Source organism: Chinchilla lanigera, unplaced genomic scaffold, assembly GCF_000276665.1.
Source record: "Chinchilla lanigera isolate Chin_1 unplaced genomic scaffold, ChiLan1.0 scaffold00054, whole genome shotgun sequence".
NCBI classification, from domain to species: Eukaryota; Metazoa; Chordata; class Mammalia; order Rodentia; family Chinchillidae; genus Chinchilla; species Chinchilla lanigera.
This window is the reverse complement of record NW_004955455.1, coordinates 13,368,005-13,374,394: the sequence shown is the minus strand read 5'-3', so window position 1 is coordinate 13,374,394 and position 6,390 is coordinate 13,368,005.

Sequence of the window (6,390 nt, the reverse complement as noted above, 5' to 3'; positions counted from 1 at the left end):
CGCCGGGCCGGGGCTGCTCCCCGGGGCGGAGGAGACGGCAGGAGCGAGGGGGCGGGGAAAGGGGTTCAGCGGCCGGGTGGGGGTGGGGGCCACTACTACCCAGCGATCTCGCGAGACGAGGCCGGAGCGCCGCGCAGCAGGTGCGCTCCGGCTGCGAGCAGGTGTGCGCCCAACTTTAAAAGCCGGAGTGCGCGCCGCGGAGGCGTCCGCGTGGACCTGGGCACGTCCTCTCGAGACGGTTTCTGGCCCGCTGTCTGTGTGTACCTTTTTGTTCTTTCTTGAAACTAGGGAGAAAAATATAAAGCAAACCTGAGGATTTTCCCTGGCCTGTAGGGAAGCTGCCAGGTCCCAACTTGGTACCCTGGCCGGCCCCATTAGGGAAAAGGGGCTTCGTTTTGTCTTGGGTTTTTGTGATACTGGGGATTGAAACCAAGGCCTTCGCTCTGAGCTGTACCCTTGGCCCTTACTCCCCCCACCTTTTTAGTTCTGAGACAGGGTCTCCCCAAGTCGTTAAATTGCCCCAGACTGAGCAGAACTCAGAATCCTCCTGACTCAGCCTCCCAGACTGCTAGGCTTACAGGCATGGGGCACCAATCCCAGGCTTGACTTACTGTGATTATTACCTTGTCCTACAAGGAGCTGCTTGGTCCAACCTCAGTCTACTTAACCCTAGTACCAGAAATTTTTTTGTTTGCCTTTGAGACAAGGTCTCACTATGCAGTGCAGATTGGCCTTGAGCTCGCTTATGTAGCCTAGGCTGGCCTCTAACTCACAGCAATTCTCCTGCCTCAGCCTCCCAAGTGCTGGGATTACAGCCATGTGCCACCACACCCGGCTCTGTGGTACCAGAATTTAAGATGGGTTTGAAGTGTTAAAAATGGTTGGAAAAAAAAATACTTTGTGACACGGGGAAAGTATATGAAATTCACATTTTAGTATCCATAAAATTTTATAGGAATAGTACCATCCATTTATTTATTGCCTGCGTCTACCTTTGCCCTTTAACGATAGAATTAAGTAGTTGCAACAGACTGTATGGCTCACATACCTACACTGTTCACTCTCTGGTTCATTGCAGAAATGGTTGTCAACCCTGATTAAATCTTTGTACTCTTTGTCCCTTCCACTCCCCACCACACTTCACCCTAATCCTCTCCTGGCTGGCTCCTCCTTGTCACCCAGTGCCACACAAGTCAAAAGTCACCCTCGGAGAGGCCTCTGACCACCTTACCTAATGTTCCCCACGTTCATTCCCCAAAGGATATACAGAGAAGAATTAGCAGCCAAGTGTGGTAGTACTGGGATGTACCTGTAGTCCCAGCTATTCTGGAGCCTGAGCAACACAGCAAGACCTCATCTCATTAAAAATATATAGATAGATAGATAGACAGACAGACAGACAGAGACAGAACTTTTTCTCCTAGTAGACAGACCCCCATGCTAAAGAAATGGGCTTATGGAATGGTGTGAAACTCGGGACATAATATGTCACCCGTTAAGTCACCTTTTAAGGAAGGCACTTGAGAAGTATGATAGCCGCCAGTGTTGGCCAAGTTGGATGGCAAAAAATAAAAATAAAATAAATTTTCAGTACTGGGGATTGAACCCAGGGCCTTTGTAATGATCTGTATCCCTAGCCATTGTTTGTTTTTTGTTGTGTGCCATTGTTTGTTTTTTGTTGTGTTTTTAGTTTTGTGTCCACACGCACACATGTATGTGTGTAGGTTTGTTGTTTCGGTTTGGTTTGGTTTGGTTTTGGTCCTTGTTGTTTGAGACAAGTTCTTGCTTAGTAACTAAGCTGCCCAGCCTGGCCTTGAACATGTGATTCTCCTGCCTCAAGCTCCCAGAGTGCTGAGATTAAAGGTATGCACCACCATGCCCAGCAATAAATAAATAAGCAAATAACTAAATAAATTTTAAGACTATAAGCCACAAAATTTTATAGCTTATACAGAACCAAATCAGTATTTTCAAATTCTCTGTTGAGCTGGGAATATAGTGGTAGATCTTTTTTTTTTTTTTTTTTTTTTGCCTAGCACATACAAAACCCAAGTTCAACCCCTAGTACCACAAAAACAAAACGAAAAAACACAAAACCTTTTTGTCAATGAGGGAGTCAAATAAATCCTCTAGGCTCCCAATATTTTGGATCATTAAGTTCAGTGGATTCGAATTTTCTGGTAAAATTATCTCTCTTTTCATCCACTTTCTCCGTGTTTTTCTTGAACATATCAATAATGGTTATTTTAAAGCTCTTGTCTAATGCCAATACCTTGTTCACCTGTTCATCTCTTTCTACTGACTATTTTTTCTCTTTGTTTTTAATTATTTGGTCCTGTCTCTTAGCAGATCCTGTGACTTTTTGAATGCCAGTCACTGTGTATGAAAAAAAAAAAAAAAAAAGTCTCAAATTCTGTTACCTAGCTCTGGAGAGACTCACCCATTGTCTATAAATCAGTTAACATGGGACTGATACTCCTTTTTTCTTTTCCTTTTCCTTTCTTTCTTCTTTTTTCTTTTTTCTCTCTCTCTCTCCCTCCCCACCCCTGCATTAAGGATTGAACCCAGGTCCTTTACATAAACTACATTCCTGGCCCTTTTTCATTTAGAGACAGAGTCTCACTGAGTCACTAAATTGCCACAGCAGGGCTCCAATTTTCAATCCTCCTGCCTCAGCCTCCCAGAGTACTGGGATTATAGACATACACCACCACTCCGGGCCCACTTATCCTAGTTCAATCAGAGGTTGCTCCAGATGGAACCTGGGTTTCACTTTTGATAACCTGGGCTTCCGCGTAAGCATTTGCCTTTCCCATTGAGAACCATCAGCGTTCAGCAGGTCTCCTCTCCCCAGGCCTGGGCACTAACCCTTGTCTCCACAGTGTAGCAAGACTTTGGGAAACTGTTTTACCAGATTTTCTGCTTGATTCTTTGCCTTTTGCCCTGCAAGGTATCAGAATTTACTAAATGTCTTCTATCCCTCCTTTCTTCCTAGGAGATCAGCCTCAGAAGTCCCCAGTTTTGTCTCCACGGCCAAAAATTGGTTTCTTTGTGCCCTGGCAGTAGGCCTCTTACCCAGGAGAAGTTTAGATTCTTGACCTCTTTCCCTGTGCCCGTGTTTGCAGATTCCACCAGGAGAAAAGTGGCTGCAGTACAGCAGCTCCCCGCCTCATCGATCCTTTGTGTGTAGAATCTCAGCCCTGGTGGCCCTAGTTACTTCCACAGGTATCTGAGCAAATTCAGTAGAGGAAAGGGAGGGGAGAGGGGGGACCTGGTTTTTCTCGTTGTTCTTAAAGGAAGTAGAAATTTAAACAATGAAAATAGAAGTCAGAGGTCATTAATGGCAGGCTATAAGCAACACACAAATGCATATCCTTCCTATGTTTAAGCGCACTGCACAGTAGGAGTCCCACCTCTGCACAAGAGAAACCAAAGCACTTTTCTGTTGTGATCTGGACTCTGCCATTAAACACATCACAGGGCGTTTCTAATGGAAACCGAGAACCAGTGCAGAGGATTCTACCCAATGGTAACAAAGCAGCCAGTACCTCTGCTTCCAGGGGCTCCACCCTACCCTCAAGTAAGCCATGGTGTGTGTACTGAAGGCCATGGCCCAGGGCTCAAGGGACAGCCCCACGGTCAGTTTGGGCACTGTTTCTGGCAGTGCGGCCCAGGGCTGGCTGTCTCGTCCTCCTGGAGAGTCTGCAGGCTTTCTACCCAGCTGTCCTAGCCTGCTCAGGCCACCATCACAAACTACTGGGTGACTTAAGCCACAGAACTTTATTTTCTCACAGTTCTGGAAACTGCAAGTCCAAGGTCAGGGTCAGTAGTGAGGACTTTCCCTCTGGTTTGCACATGGCCACGCTGCTCACTTTTCAGTGTCCTTAAGGGCAGAGAGAGACATCAAGATCTCAAGATCTCAATCGCTCTTTAGAAGGCCACACTCCTACTGGATGAGGGCCACACCCTTATGAATCCTTCTAACCTCCTCTACGCCTAAAAACCCTATATCCAGATACATTGGGGCTTCAAGATATTGGAGGTGGGATGGAACACAATTCTCCACTCTATTAAAGTACTTCTGCTTAAACCACCTGGAGCAGATTGTGTCACCTGCAGTGAAGAGCCAATGTCCTTGCAATATTCCCAACATTTGGGCGTAATACCAAGCAATGCAGATGTTAGGCTTAAAAAAAGAGGAAGCTCTGTCTACACTGGGCAGCCACCAGCTGGAAGACAGGACGCTTTCCCTTTCATAGGGCACCTCGGTTGCCCAGGGCACTCCAGTCTCACCAAGTCCTCTTCACTGATTATTTGTGTTTCCTGCCTGGGCCCCGTAGGCAGCTGAATGTGCTGCCCCTGGTGTAGTGTTTTGCACCTCAGACTGATGAGAACCACACGAGTCTCCAGCCTAGAGAACTGGAGGTAACCAACAGGAATTTTGTTGTTGATGGTGTTGTAGTTCCCCAGAAAGTGCATACTACCGCTGAGTAGCACCTGCCTGAGAGTGATTTTATCAGCAGTGAGAATAAGTGCTTGTTAGTGGGCTATTGAGTGAATTGAACTTGGGGTAGGGAGAGGTGAGAGTGAAGAACTGGCTTCATTTTTTCTTCTGCCAGTGCTTGTCAAGACTCAAAGCCACTCTTTCCTGTGCCCTGGGGCAATGTCTCCATAGGTCTTCTGCCTTTTAAATTAGTTTCAACTGTAAGAGCAGTCTTGTTTACAAGTATTAGCTGTCCAGTCTCCTGCCATCCAATGAAAGCTTCGTTCTCATGTCCAGTTAAATACCTCTTCTGCCCTTCTGGTCTGACCTTTCGGGTGGCTCAGGAATTCACAATGGATGTGAGGGTGCATGTGCTCTTTTCTTCCTTCTCTCCAGCTTCCATAGCCCCTTTTGGGAGCCTCTGAGGGCTGAGTGAAAAAGGAAACCATAATGGTGCATGGGGTGCTCTGGGGACTCTATGGAGATGCCCATGTGGGGACCACACACACACTGGTGACCTCTTGCATACCCTACCTCCATTCAGACTCCATTCAGCAAGTAGTCTACTCTTCTTCCCCGGTCCCTTTGCCAGAAGGCTGCTCTCTCGGTTGAGGCTTTTCAGGATAACTCAAACCCAAGCATGCTCTGAGGCAGTCACTGGCCCATGGGAAACTGGACAGGTCTGTCCAAGAAACCTCCTGGGGATAACATCTTGACCTTATCTTATATAGGCTGGAGGTTAACGGTTATAGATAGATGGTCAAAGGACCAGTGTGGCCACCTCTTAACAGAAAAAGGAAGTATTGTCACCCACTGCCCTTAGCTCACTGAAGTTCCTGGACAACCCGAAAAGCCTCATTCCACATCCTGTTATACCAGCGAGGAGCCGGCCCCAAGATTTTCAAGGTCTCTGTGAATGAGAATGCAAATTGAAAAATGGTGGGTTAGGAGGCAGAGGGGCTGTCTACCTCAGCTACACAAAACTAATAGTGGCTCCTCCTACAGAGCTTCTATTGCTTTCCCAGAGTGGTTTTTTGCCCTTTTTTTTTCTTTCTACTGATTTTGCAGGGAGAGAGGGAAATCTCAGAATGCTAGCTCCAAAGCTGCAAAAGGATTATTATTCTGTTCTAACTCACTGATCCTCAAAATATAAGTGACTTTAAAAATACCTTTAATAAGAGCAAACAGAATGTTCCTATCTTTAACCTTTGTAAGGTTTTTTCAACATCAGAAAACTGATTTTTCTAGAGTTCTCTCTCTCACTCTTTTTTTCTGGCCTTTTGCCTCTTTGTCTCTTAATTCCCGACGTGAGCAAAGCAACCAGATCACTCTCTTGATGATGAGATAATTCCAGCTCACAGTAATGGACAATTTAGTCCAGTGATTTATGCTGGCTTTACAAATTAAGCACTCAGTGATGCACTGTGAATTTTCAAATATAGCACCCTCAGGATAGAGGAGGCGTGTGCTGTGGCACTCTCCAAGTACTTAAAGATGCGTGTCGATCATTGAAAATTGCAGCAAAGTGATGCCATCAACAAAATTCACTTGCTCCCCTCACCAGCTTGCATCTGAAGTTTAAGTTCAGCATGAGCCTGAATGTTGTCTTTGCACAAATCACAGGAAGCATTTTCTCTGCAAAGGTATGAGGGACCTCACCTCGAGGGGCACAGCACAGCCTGGATTCCAGACTTTCCCCCAGCCCAGGCACATTATGCTCGGGATAACTTTTGGGTCTCTAGTCTTGCAGCCCTGAGGGAATTCCTAATTCTTTTGTTTCGTTTTCATTGTGGTAAAATATGTATAATGTGAAATTTACCAATAGCGACACTGGAAACAATCACACTGTTGTGTGACTATCCTTACTACCTAGCTCCAGAAATTTTAATCACCCCAAAAGAACCCCA